Here is a 15,338-nt window from a genome sequence, read left to right on the forward strand (position 1 = left end):
GAAATGTGAAACTAGGTCCCAGAGTAACATACAAAAGTATTAAAGACCATTTAGAATAAACGTACCACACCAAGTTTGGGTATGGAACAGTGGTACAACTCTGTAGTGTTCAAAACAAGAGGACAGGAGGTACTGGGGGGCAGCCCAGCTCGTCTCAAGTAGAACCAGGAAGGGCTTTAATGTAAAACTCAATGTTGACACAAAGTGGAGTTGTTCAATGTATGTGTTCTACATCATATTCAACTCAAGAATGGACTGGATAAAGTGATTATCAATCGCGATGATGCTGCAGGATTTAGACTTGACAGCATGTGCACTCATAAGCAGCATGCAATCCTCCAAGAAAAAGAAAACCCAGAACTAACAACCCGCAACGATTTCGTAAATAAGCACTCCACAGTTCTCCAAGCAACTTCTTGCCTCTGTATGGCCATAGAAAATACATCGGGGATTTGTGTTGGCGTTGTTAAGCCACAGAAGCTTGTACCTAAAAATCCTGCGCAGCATGCAGCAGATCTTGTAAAGCCCGCTATGCATGGAAAAATGATTGACTGTATACGAGTAGATGGATCTGTTGATGAAGGGCCATCCCATCATGAAGTCCAGTTCCACTGGGCGGAAAGGAACATTGTGCACTGTAGTAATCTCAAGGTTCAGCAGTGGCAGTTATTTGAATCACGCTAAAATTAGAAATCACAGATGCACTATGGCTCGTGATGCAACAGATCGTCTTTGTCGGTTCAAGGTCAAGCAAGGAGTTTTATTGATGTACTTTATTTATTCCACTTTACCTCTGAAAACAAGATCATTTAGAATTCGATGTATTTCATTGAAACACGCCAGCTTGGCTTAGAACCAGAATCGGCCAGAAAGAACAAACTTCAAACAAGATCTCCAACAAATTACCTGTACGTGCTCTAAACACGAGGCACATCGAAAAACAGTTAGACAAGCAGAGTAAAGAAACTTCTTGTTCGCTCGCATTTTAAGGCCAAACAAACCAGCAACAGATCGATTATTTCTGTCTAAAAAGAGGACAGATGATTGTTATTTAATTCCAGTTCAAAAAAATTCGAGTTTCATTCCTGAACAGAGGAGAAAACCACTAAACCACTTTTTAGAAAAATGCATCCACTTGAAATAACTCATCCATAGAAATAGCGAATGGTTTAGTGTCCAAGAGAAGAACTTGTGGAGTAACTTCTTCCACCAACTTTAAGCTATTACTGGTGTACCGTTTTGTCGTTGTCGTTCTTTTTCTCTCTTCTTTTGTTTCTGTTCTTCTGTCATAGGCCGTCCAGGCATCTTGCAACCTTAGTAGATTCAAAATCTTAAGACATACCAAAAACTCCAATTCAGAGCAAAAAGCAGCCCTAAACAAATTAAAAATAAACACTCAGCTTTAAGTTTATATCTCTCCAGTGCTTGACTTGAATAACTACAGCTTTATTATGTTAAACCTGGATTGAAACCAGTGAAAAATGCAAGAAAATATTTTCGAAACCGTACGTGAACACGAAAAGCATCGACTGTCAAGAGCTTTGCTGACATAGCTCAGCGGTCAACTTAAAAAAAAAACGCTGACCAACTCTAAGGTCCAACTTAGAGTACTCAGGAAACTTAAGAACGTTGTGTTTAGAAGCAGCAATGAAGCATCATGATAGTGTGTTTTCCCTTGTTCTTCATCAGTCCGGGTAGATTGAAAACAGAATCTGGGGAATTCAGGACGGGAAGAAAAGTTGAAATTTTCACCAGGCTTATGTAGTATTCAAGAAAAAAATAATTAAAGTTTAATTTTAATCAGAATGCAAAGTCTGAGTGTTTGCCAACTGTTAAATAAAGTTCTGAAGTGTATCTTCAAATCTAGTTGGGTGCTTGGCTTCGCCAAATACTGGGGACTTTGCAAGAAAAAAATCCCCCACGGGTGGGAAAATACAAGAACTTTGAAATGCACAATTGGCAAAGTCCCCACACCAGCCCACCCCCCCTCCTAGGGGAAGCCGACAAGTGCATAAAAGGATCGTCCATCGGTGATATAGTGTGTTGGTTAATTATTTCACCAACAACAATGTTGATATTTTCAATGTCCCTTCTTGATGGTTTTTCTTTAGTCCTAGTGTCGATTTCACAAGCTCCATAACCACCAGGTTGACTGTACACGAAATCAAACATTTGTGAAACCTTTTCTTTTAGCACACGTGCCTCAGCAGTTAATTGATCTTTTCCTGTAGGTCCCATAGGAGTGGTGAAGTTATGCTAATTCATTCCACGTTCAAGCTGATTAGCATTTTCTTCTGTCGAAATGTTATGAATATGTACGATATTTTCATCGTTATTTCTTTCGATTTCATTTCCCTGCCGACTTCCAACTTTGTCTGAAATGTTGTTCGCTGCATTGCCTAACGATTTTTCTAGTCGAGCTGCGTGGTTTCGTAGATTTTTTCGTGGTATTGCAAGATGTTCATAACAATGCTGATCCCATAGTTTCTTCATGATTTCCATATAACCTTTCTTACGATTACCATCCATAGCGCCAGGTGCATTTTGTCATCAGTACAGCTTTCCTTTTACGTTCGAGCAGTGTAGAATTTATTACGTCAGTCCATTTTAACATTCGATTGCCTTGAGGTTGTCCGTTATCTTCTTCCATATTCAGGTTGTCCATTACTGCGCCTTTCAATAACATGCGGACTCTTGAATTCAACTGTCGACTGACAAATGCGTTTTTCGCTACAGTCAATCAAATGTTTGGGGGCTCCTCCGAGCTTCCGACTACGATCCAGAGCCTAGTTCAGTCAATAAAGTCGGAAGCTGGGAGGAGCCGCCGAACATTTGATTGACGATAGTGAAAACCGCATTTGTCGGTTGACCTTTGAATTTAAGAGTCTGCATGTTATTAAAAGGCGCAGTAAACTCAAATGAAATATAACTTTGATTTCCTTCGCTATGAGGCACCAAAAGTCTCTCCTGTTCGGTTTGACAACTGCCAAAGTATATAAATACTTGTTCAGATGGGTAGTGGTGCTCAAAGCTTGGCTTGCCTTTTTATTATACAAAACTCCTAGCAGAGCTATTACAGCCCAACCACACTACTTGCCGCCATTATTACTATTATTATTATTATTAGTATTATTATTATTAGTAGTAACAGTACTGAAACGATCTCCTCCTGCACTGGTGTAAATGGCAGCTTAGACAGAGTCAAACAATCCTCTGGAAGCAAGTTTCTTAAGAAACTGTGGTGTTGCATGTGCTGTTGATAAAGGTTGAATTACCACCATGAACAATTTGGAAAGCTGACGTTTCAAGCGTTATCCCTTTGTTGGAGCGAATAGAGGAATCCTGGGTTTTGTTGATTTTCTGAGGGGGTGGAGGAGCTTTGCTATTGGTAGAAATATGGTAACATGGGTTTGTGAATAAATTAACGGTATGAGAGGCGTTCATTGATTCTGTGAGGATAGAGTGTACCTTGTTGAAAGACGAATTTTTGTTGCAGATTTTTGCAGCTTTGTGTGGATGGCTTGCCATTTTCTGCTATGACAGGTGCTTGGAGTTCACAACACTCAAAACATGACTTGGTCACATCACAAACACTTCATCGCGCACAGATAATCCAGTACTTCTGTTGAATCAATGACAGGGTATATTCCACACCAGAGTGACTTGAGACTCTGTGGTAACAGTTAACAATAAGCTGAGAGACATGGTTTTTCTTTCGGAGAATGATTGGATGCTTGGCATTGTTGGTAATAGGTGCTTGCTGTAAACATCCCCCTGTATTTATGAGGCAGTTTTTCAAGATTGGGTCCATTTTTGAGATATGACTTGACTTGCTAAATGTCTTACTTTTTGGCAAAGAACCAATTCTTCCTGAAAGCTTTCTTTTTGAACAAAATTCAAGATTTATTTCTCTACTTCCTTTAGTTTGGAAATTCTGAGGGGTGGTACAAATTGGATGTCTGATACGTCGTGTTTGCTGTTGATCTCAAATTATGGTTTTTGTAGTGCAGTATCGTTACTGTGATTTTCTTTAAGCGTGTCCAAGAGGAAAACTCCTGGATTGCTTTGTTTATGTGGTTGAATTTCTCGCTTTCTTTGCTCATGAACATTTCAGCATTTTCCTTGAGTTCCAGATCATTCCTCGAGATTTCACCAATGTCAGTAGGTCGTTGTGGGCATGTATACCTACATACATACATTTACTGTGGGAAAAAAAAACCAATAGACTACAAGTATACTTTGCTCTACTTCTACGTATTGAACGCTGTTCTACGAAAATCAAGTCGTACTTTACATACATACTTTATTATTATAGTTCCTAAAGGGGTTGTTCCACTGTAATTAAATTACATATGTATGTTGTGACTACTTTAGGAAAGCTGGTTCTTGCGTCCAGCATTGGTTATTTAGAGGGTGTGTCCACTGTCACCCCTCTGAATGATTCACCAGCAGGGTTCAGTGGCGTTTTAACAAAGCACCATTGCGTAGTTGTGGACAGGTCCAATGTGGAGGAAAGGCGATCGGCAACAAAGGTTTGGAACCTCTAAAAGGCTGTCATAATTTACACCAAATGTAATATATAGATTTAGCCAAGCCTAAAAGCGGAGCTCCCTGGTTATTTATTCCTACTGCCTGTACGGTTTGTGAGAATAAAAGGTTTCGAATTGTCTGCATTTTGACGTTTCCGGTTGTTGCTTTAATAATTAATTCATTTTCTTTGCTTTCTTCTATAGAAAAATTCATTGCCTAACTAATGACTTCCGTGGTAAAATTTACGCTAAAAACCGATATCATATGAATTACAAAGCGATGAGTGCAACATTAGTTTAACCAGTGAAATTTACTTTGCAATTCACCAGTTTGGCAATAACTTTTTCTTGAACCGAATGAGTTTTAAAAGAAAACAAGCATTAAGCGCAACCTCAGCGAGCAAATTGAAAAGGAAAAAAAGCCATTTCAGAGTCAACTGTCAATAGCCAGGTAATAGGAATCATGCTAAAATTAGAAGCCATAAAAACGACTTTGTCAGTTCAAGGTGAAAGAAGAGTTTTACTGATCTACTCCACTATATTACTGATGTATTCCACTAAGATCATTCACTTTTTGATGTATTTCATTGAAACACGAAAGGTTGGCTTGGTTCAAGAATCCGGAAACTACGGCAATGCAACCAAGAAAGGACGAACTTCAAACACGAGCTGTGCCAACACTTAAATAACATTTGGGTGCTTTAAACAAACTAGTGAGATTTCCCCCTAATTTTACGAGAACTCAGCGCGAATACGTGTTTATAACATAAGGGCAAATTTTTCCTGTCACTGTTGAGGCACAACAAAAACCAGTTGGGCAAGCTGATTAAAAAATCACTTGTTTGCTCGCATTTTAGAGCAAAACAAACAAACAAACAAATCAACCATTTCTTTATATCCAAACGAGTACAGATAATGTCATTTAATTCCAGTTGAGAATAAAAATTCGATTAAACCACCTTTTAAAAATATGCATCGTGCATCCACCTTAAAGAACGCATCCGTAAAAATAACAAACGGTTTAGTGCCCAAGGAAAGAATTTGTGTGCTAAGTACGAGCTATTACTGGTATTCTGTTTTGTCGTTGTCGTTTTCTTTCGCTCAGTCCTTTCGTTTCTGTTCGTTTCTGTTCTAGACATAGGTCCTCCAGGCATCATGTAACCTTATCAGAGGTTCTAAAGATATGCCAAAAATTGCAATACAGCAGCTCTAAGCAAATTAAAAATAAACACTCAGCCTTAAGTTTACATCCCGCCGATGCTTGACTTGAAAAACTGCATAGCCACCAGTGTGGACCACAGATATCGTGATATATCAAACTGGATTGAAACTAGCAAAAAATGCAGAAAGAAAACATCATCCAAACCGTTTTCCACCTGAACACGAAAAGCGTTTGATTGTGTAAGAACTTTTGTTGATATATAACATGGCCGTGTAGCCACGTTGAGCAACAGAAAGAGGCTCTCTTATTTTCAGGTGAGTTCACCTACTAGGTTGAGCCTGCAATTCCATTAAAAACCAGTACCTTGTCAGGGGTCAACTTTAAAAAAAAACAGCCAACCTCGCGATATGGTCATGTGATACTGGTCAGCGGATACCTTGTTCTGACAGGTGTCAGTTAATCAAAAGATGGATGTCCAATGTCAAAGATATCTGCTGTAAACTAGCATGATACTGGTCACATTGGCATACATGGAGGGGTGGACAGATGGTCATATGGACAGTCATGATGTCATGGCTATAAAACCAAATTTTCTCGCATTGATGGGTTACCATATTTTCTTAACAATAGTGCTCCGCGCGGAGCTGCGCTACTATATTTTGCAGGAAAACCGGCTGTCGTGCTCATGCAAGAGTACGTGCTCTACTAAAAGGTCAACAGTAAGTAATCGTGGCCGTCCCTGCAAAGCTGAAGATGTTACTTGTGGCGAACAATGCACATGTGGTTCAACAGCAAAGCCTTGCAAAAACAAGGTATGGTAGATTTGCGATGCCTGTTAAATATTGCTGTGAGTAACTTACCATTGCAAAGAATATTTTTAATCTTTTTTCGTTTGAATGTTCTTCAGTACTGTAAGCTTGTTGATTATACCAGTATCTTATGTGTGCCATAAACACCGGCGTATCAGCCGCACCTTTTTGCTCAAAAATTTCGGATCAAATCAGGGATGTGGCTTATCTGTGAGAACATCCAGACACCATGCCGTGAATTTGCATAAATTAACAAGTTTAGGGAAAATTCTTAAGTCTGTATAGACCTGTGCAGCAAATTAATAAGAACTTCATAAAACAATACCACATTACCGATTGATCATTGCTTTTGCAAGTTTGGTGGCTCCTAAAAGAGCCGTTTTTGTGTGAGCGCACACAATGATTAAACCTTCTTCGTAAAAGATCTTTTAACCGGTTTAACATTGCCTTTGTTAAGCAGGTGAACTTCACTCAGCAGGGAATCTCCATTCCACCACAAAGTTGTTTAGTTGTGGACGATGGCCGCTCACTTCGACAGAAATCAATCCACCACGAGCGAGAATGCCTGGTTACTAGGCTAAAACGAACCAAAACGTTCGTCAGGTGTTGTTGCATGTAAATTCTAATGAGAAATGGACAGGAATGAAAAATACTGTATTAAAAATGCTTGAGAATGATCAAATTTATGTCCTAGTCGGATTTTCATACTATTAGAGAGTCAAAATTATAGGTAAGAGTTTGAGTATTCTCTGTTTTAAATGTTAATGAGTAAATACACGGGTTGACACGTGCAAGAAACTTGAAGAAACAGTGCATTTACATGTAAGACATCTTTGTCAAGACTCCACTTTTGATTTATTTTAATTTCTTTCAAATTTTTTTTTCCAAAATCTAAATTGTTAAACTCGGGGTGCAGCTTATCTGCAAGTGTAGCTTATACGCCGGTGTTTACGGTATGTATCAACTCGCCTTCCAGTTCAAGCTGTTTCCTAGAAAATTGCATTTTTAGCAATGCAACAAATAGGCCGAGTGAAGAGGATGAACGAATTAAAGAGAATACTGATGTGAAGGTAGAGTGTGGTATTGAAATTTCAAGGTTCTGTTATACCATAATAATAGGCTATCAAGGCATGGAATATTATCTTTGTTACTTTCTGACAGGTTCTATTCCAACAGTGATGGCTGCTCAACTTCTTTTTTATTGATATGCCGTAAATAAATATCTATGTAAACTTGGTTGTATATTCTATATTGCATATTATTATTCTTGTCTATATTTCTCATAAATCGCATAAATTAAACCATCATTGTTTGATTGCTTCTCATAAAAATTAATGCATTTCTTTGCAGAATTTCATTCAAACGCTAGAGGAGCCTATGCTTAGGAGACTTTGTATAAGGAGTTTACGCAGGGGAGTCGGCAGCATGGATTATATCCATGGACTGCTCATTGCTGAGGATGACCTTGACGATGGTGATGAAAATGAATCCACAAATTTGGCTCCATGTTCAACTGCCACAGAGCTGACCTCACCTGCAGCAGCCAGCCCTGAGACAGGCCCATCCTCTGGAAGTAGGTCTTCACCATCGTGGTGCAAGTGTGGTGTCTGCACATTCATGCCTCAAGACATAGAAAATAAGTGCTGTGGACAGCGAAGATGCGTAACATTGCACAGAAGATTCCAGAAACTATGCCTTGATCCAGATGTCCTCCAGCTTACAATGCGTAACATTGCACAGAAGATTCCAGAAACTATGCCTTGATCCAGATGTCCTCCAGCTTACAATCCATAATAGGGGAGACATCCGGAATGACCAGGAGGATAACAGTACCAGATCATTAAGGAAGGCTGGTTACAGGCAGTTTGTTCTTGACCGTTATGGGTACTTGGGGAAGGGGAAAAGGAAGGTATGCCCTTCATGTGTTGTGAAAACTATTCGTGCACATTATCCTTCCCAGACTGGTATTGACATGGGATATGAATAAGCAACTACCCCAACTGTTTTATGTACCAGGGTTGGAAATACATAGAGTACAATGTAATGTTTACTTGACTGTGAAAAGCGGTTTGCTTTTCCTTTTGTTTTGAACTTTTCATTATTCTCTGATGGGAATATTCAATAGCTGGAACCAATGCTTCCCCAAAGCATGGTCAGAGTACAGGATTCATCCGTAGTTATTGCAGAAGCAATATTCTATGATTTTTTCTTTTTGTGAATAAGAGAAGACCAGTCAAATAATTAAAATTTTCCCTTAACTGTTTTCTGTCAAAACTAGTGTGGTATTACTGCAACTTTGTAATAAGGGTGCTTTCCTTCTTTTCAGAATTGGCCAGCCAGACCCATCAATTTGAAGGAACATTTGCATGATAATCCCTCGAGTTCTTCTGGAGGAGCATATAACATCCTTGAGGTGTTCCCCCTAAATGCACAGTCTGGCCGGTCAGTTCTGTCAAATGGAAAGCGTCCTTAGCATAAGTGACTTACATTGTACTTCGTTTAGTTTTGACTATTTAGCAATAAACTGTTTTACATTTTGTATGTAGAAAATCACTCATTGTTTCAGTTAAAATAAACAGAATGTCCACATTGTTCTGTATTTTGTTTGGTTTAAATTTTTCTTCAGTGTGCAAACCAATTTGGTTTTTACTTCACTTTACTATGGCTTCTCAAACTCATTAATAATTCGTAAGCCAAAAACAAAAGAAATCAATACCATGAGGGCCGTTTGAATACGTGGTCTTAGCATAAAATGTTGCCAACTTTGATCCCAAATATCTCTGAAATTACTTATTCCCTTCAGAAGCAATCACCAAACACCTTGGCCTTCGGCCGTGTTTTTCAACTCGCCAAAACACTCCTTCTCATGTTGATATATTACATCAAACTGGTTCCATTTCGTAAGTCCATTTATAAAGACAATACAAAGTACCTTATGTAGGAGTGCATGCAGCAAGAACTACAGCAGTTTTCTGCTTTACAAATCAACTGCTGTTCAGCTTTCAGAACATTCACCAGCATTACTTTTTTTAAATCTACTTTTTTTCAAAAGAAAAAGTTTTTTAGAAGGTGGTGGCGGCGGCTTTGCAGTGATTGTTGGTGCAACTAAAGCTGGGTTATTGTCATTCAGGGGAACATTTCAGGTGACCTTGTTGGCATCCTCTCTCCTCATTTTCATTATCCGGGCCAAGAGCATTGGAATGTACTCATACATTTTCTTCACGTTAACCAACTTTGAATTCCACCCTTTGGTTCTCTGATTGTACTTCCTGGATACTATCACGTCACCTGCTTTGGTAGTGGCAACTGCTTGGTTGAGGTGATAGTTCCAGTCAATCGCTGCCAACTGTTTACGGGCTTTGTAACTTCTATAACTAAATTTGGACAAATGAAACTCTGTTAATAATAATCCTTGAGTCACTAAGTGCACTTACATGTACTTCTGACCCTAAATAAGCTACATGTAATTATTTTTGCAGGCCTCGTACAGTGCTATTGTAGGGAAATCTTGGGGGAAAACTGTAGAGATATATCAAAGAAATATAAAAGAAAGGAATCTAAATTTCATGGTGAACAAAAAAGAGAAGCCATGTCACGAACCTGTAAGAACAACTTTTGGGGGAATAAACCAAAGAAAGATTGTTCGCCCACTCAATGCTCCCAGTGTGTCTAAAAGATTAAGTGAAACAGGTTTGCAAAAATAGACATACAACACCATACCTACACACCGAACAAAACTGATCTTGATGATCATCAATGGGCATGATCATGAATGGGCACATGTTTCAGTTGCAGTCATTCTCTCCTGAAACGGACATAAAACTTGAAGGTGGGCATCAAGGCCAATTTTCTGCAGTGCTTCGAAATCCTTATCTCGGTGATCGAACCAAGGAATGTCCTCAAAGTCTCCATGGCCACAGGCTCCCCCACTCCAATCATGTACATCACAAACATGGTGGAGTAGTCCAGTCCAAGTACTCTGTATAAGACAAAAAAAATGATAATAATTACATATGACAATCAAACTAATCAATCCCAAGTTGCACAGTGTTGTGTCTGCCATCAACATTCATCATACCTTCATTTTTACCAGGATTTCACCTGTCCCAAAGTTGTATGGCACACAAAGTACTCACGATGTACAGACAATTCCCGGGCTTAATAACGAAAATGAAACAAAAATTACAAAATATCTGGTCCCACGATCTTCTCTGTCTCCTATTTCAATTTCACTTGCCAGTCATCTGAATACTAAATGTGACATCCAGTTGTAACGCTAGGCAGTCACGATAGTTCCAGTCATGCTCCCCTGAAAATTGATTGTGTCTAAATTGTCACTTAAAGGTGAGACTAATCAAAGTTCAATCATCTGCGGCAATCAATCTGATTTTAGCTCCTGCGTCTACTGCTGCTCTTCTTCTGTCAATGGTTATGCCCTGTACTCTCGTCTCTGCTAACTCCTCCTTGTTCCCTTCATGTCGGCTTCGTATTTAGAGGGGGCAAACCAACTGGAGTGGTCGCTGGATTTGATTCATCTTGTGCAGTAACCAACTCCTCTTACAACTCCGTCTCTGCCTCAGATGTGTCTGAGGACATGACCTTTCTTCCATTCTCCTCTGTTCTTCTCATCATCGATGATAAGTACGATCTCTCCGATATCTGTGTAATCACTCTCACCTCTCTTGATTCGGTGACTTTCCATGAGGCTGTGAACATACTTCTTCTTCCACCTCTGCCGCACATGTATCTTGGTGACTTCATCTCCGTCCAACTCTGTCTTCTATGGTATGCGCCTCTTGCCCCACATGATTGTGTTGAGCACTTGTTCCTCTTCTGTTTCGCTTTCCATATACGTCAGGGGACGGTTGTTGAGGTGTCATTCGATATCCATCACTACAGCTTCAACTTGCGTGTACTCTAGGTGTGTTCTATCCATTGTCTTGTACAAGGGATCTTGCGTGTTGCTCCTGTTAAACCTATCACATAAGCTGGTGTGGTGTTTGCTCTTACACTTATACCACCCCCTGCTACGACATTCTTTCCAAGTGTGTCCTGAGTGGGCGCAATTGTAACATAGCCGCTTTGCTGTAAAGAATTCCCTCCGTTTCACAATTGTGTCGTATGTTGGGCAAGAATCTCCCCAGTGGTTTTGGTCACAGAACAGGCAGTGGGGTTCTTTCTGGCTAAAGTAATGGCGTTCCTTTCTCTTTGTCTCCATTTGATTTCTATAATTGTCTTCGGCCTTGTTGCGCTTCAGCCATTTTTGGATAGAATCAATCAACTTTTCCGTGTTCCAATCTTCCCATTCCTCGCTTTTTCTCACTAGATAGGGTTTCACTTGGGGGAGCTTGTTTAAGGTACAAAACCCTTGAGCATCTGTCCCTCCCCTAAAGTTTGTAACTTGTCAAAATTCTTGCTCAACTTCTTGTAAAATTCATGCACCCTTGAGTAATTTGATCCTCTGGTCACTGGCAAGTTAATTATCTCTTCCATGTGTGCAGTGACAACAGTTTTACTCTGTCCAAACTCAGTTTTTAACCTTTCCCATGTGGTTTGTACCCCAACGCACCTGGATTTAAATTAGCCAATCAACTTCTCTTCTTAGGAGCCATCAGCTCCAAAAGATATCTGTATTTCTCTTGGTCGGATGATTGCTTGTCGTGTATTTGTGATGTAAACATGTTTGGAAACCTGATCCAGTCAACTGGAGTGCCATTGAAAGGGGTTATCTTGAGCTCTGTCAGCTTCGCACGGGCGGCTCTTTCCATTGCAATTTTTTTTTCCACCATTTCCAATTCCGCTCTCATCTTTTGTTTCCAAAGTTCCTTCTCTTGTTGCTGGATCTCGTGTCTAAATTGCTCCTCCTGCTAGAATTTGGCTCTGAGTTTCCCCTCCTCGGCCTTTTGACTTCTACTTCGCTCTCTTTCCTCCAAGACCTTGCTCAGCTTGGATTTCTTTTCCAGAAGCGGTGCATATGTGGCCTTGACGTCCTTTTTCCACTGTCTCACGGCTCTCTGCGTTGACATTCCACGGAAAATTTTTAGTTCTTCAAGTGTTGTTGTGTAGGGGGTCTTGAATTTCATCTGTTCACTGGCACGTAAGCGCAATCTCGCTGTAATTGCAATATTTGTAACAGCTCATCACCTTCCTCTAAGTAGAACTTAAGTTTGTCAATCTCTTTCTTGATTTTCTTCTTGTTCTGAAATTTCCCATTGTCTCAGTCTCCCATGTTTGTGTGGGGCCTTGTGTTGAAAATTTCACTTCTTTTCTCCAGGCCGGTCCTGGTCCTGGCACCACTTTTGTCCCAAAGTTTTACAGCACACAAAAGCACTCACAATGTACAGACAATTCCCGGGTTTAATAACGAAAATGAAACAAAAATTAATAACGAAAATGAAACAAAAATTACAAAATAACTAGTCTGACGATCCTCGTGTTGTTTGTATTGTGTCTCCTCTAAAACCTCCCTATTTCACAATACTTCTCTATTTCAATTTCACTTGTCATTCATCTGAATACTAAATGTGACATCCGTTTGTAACGCTAGGCAGTCATGATAGTTCTGGTCACATCATCAGTAGTTGTTCACTGGCCTTGCAGGTATTGGCACAATGCCAGAAGTGAAGGATGATGTGATCAGCCCATGGTTGAATTTTTTCCATGCCCTTTAGGTGACCAACCCACATCGCAAATCAGATTGTGAATATATATATAAATGTCTCATCCTTGCTTTGGGGTTATTCTTGGTTCTGGCATTTCTTAGAAATTTTCCATCAATTACAAAGGAAAATAATCAACACTATTGTGTACATGTACCTTTGCCAAACACTTCCTGATGCTTTTCGACTTGTGCCACACATCCAAGCTGTGGAACACTGTAGCAACGTTATCAGCTACAAGAAATGAAAGAAAAGAGAGGAGTTTCTTTAGAAGTCTTTGTACCAAGCTCATGACAAAATGAACATTTCAACTTTATCAATAAAATGGTACATTGTAGTATATTTGTTTTTAGTTTATAAGCCCAAGAAGCTGATTTTTCTCTAGAGCTCTTTCACAAACAGTCTCATTCTCTAGCCATCTATGATTCACAAACTTGAGAGGCAATCTAGTGCTGCCAGAAACCTTTGAGAAATCTTGCCGCCTTGCTGGTAAATCTTTCAAAAGGTAATAAAGACTTGACAGCAATGCTTCCACTTTCCACTCTGCTGCAGTTGCTCCAGTTTTGAAGCTATTGTGAACAATATGGAGTCCACATGACCCTATGTAAATCACAAAGGATTCATAAGCATCAGCTACTAGTTTCTTCTTCATATCTGTAAAGAATTTCCAATTAACACTAGGGTCATCCACTCTTATTTGTGCTAGGTTACAAATAGGAAGTCCGCTGATTCACCAAACTCTCATCAAAATGCCAGACCATATCATTAGCAGTAGCATGACCCAAAAACTGTGTTCCAAAGTTAGGTGTGACAACTTTGTCACGCTCTGAGAACCATTCGTGAATGTCCATTTGCTTTGCTTGACATTTCTTGTTTAAACTCTCATCAAAAAGAATCGTAAAATATCCTTTTACAGCTTTCATCAACATTTCCTTAAATTGTGTGGCTAAACCAAAATTACAGAGAGGATGTTTTTCTTGAACCACAAGTAAATTTTGCTGCTATTTAGCTATCAGGAAACATAACACGAAAAATTTTGTCAATGTTTTGCCATTTTGCAAAAGAAAAGAAAAGAGGCACCAATCCCCAAAGGGGTGTTTATCCACGAAAGACCATGATATTTTTAGCAAACAGAAAGGTCAAACGAGATTGTTCTGTATAGGAAAATTATGTGAAAATAACTCACAGCAGTTAAAGAGAAATGACATGGGTAAAGTAAGCAATGTTGTTTTACACACTACACCATTTTATTATCTCTTGCTCTCAATAAGGGATGGCAATAAAAATATGCCTACAGTTTGTCATATATTGGTGAGCAGACTACCGTAACCTTGAAATAATATAAAAATATCTGCGGTACGCAGTTTAGCAGATATTTGTTTTCTGCACGCTTCGTTAAGAATCTGTTTGTGCATTCCTGCACAATTCATGTCCCCGATGAATTGATAGTACTCGTATTTGCATACGAGCTATTTGATATAAATAGGGTGTGCATTGTAGTGGTTCTTCCTTCGGGTCGAACGCTAGGAACGACAACTTCACTTAATTTTTATCTTTGTTCATCTTTTATTTTCTGCTGCTGATTTGCTTTCTTGTCATTTATAGTTTAAAAGTGTTCAATTTTCACCAGCGTTCAATTTTCACATTAGCGCTCTGATGAAGGGCTAACGCTCGAAAAGTCAGCTTTTCAATCTTTGTATAGTTAGTCATAGCCTGAAAGGTTTATTTTACGATCTGACGGCTTCTTATCGATTTTGTTTTTAGTGTGGAGAATACGGCCACCTCAGCATGAGCTGCAAGTCTAGGGATAGCGCCCAGGCCTCCTCTAGCTCAACGGCTAAATGACTAGATGACGGCGATCATAAAGTTGAGTGTGCTTCAGAGTTTTTCGACATGTACACAATCGCCTGCTTAAGGAAAGTGGGTGAGGGTAGCGGTGGCAGTGTTAAAGGTCGTTTCAAGTCTCATTACGAGTTTTGGGAGTCTGTGTTAGATGCCTCGCAATTTGCGACCAGCATGATCAGGGAGGGTTATAGGCTACCTTTTAGTGAGTATCCAACTCCTTGCTTTCTCAAGAATAATAGATCTGCTTTTAAGCACCCCGAGTTTGTTGTCAAAGCTATTGAAGAGCTTCTTTGCAATAATTGTATTATTGAGCACGAATTTCCTCCATATTGTG

The sequence above is a fragment of the Montipora capricornis genome, chromosome 7 (genome assembly GCF_036669925.1).
Source record: "Montipora capricornis isolate CH-2021 chromosome 7, ASM3666992v2, whole genome shotgun sequence".
In the NCBI taxonomy this organism is placed as follows: Eukaryota; Metazoa; Cnidaria; class Anthozoa; order Scleractinia; family Acroporidae; genus Montipora; species Montipora capricornis.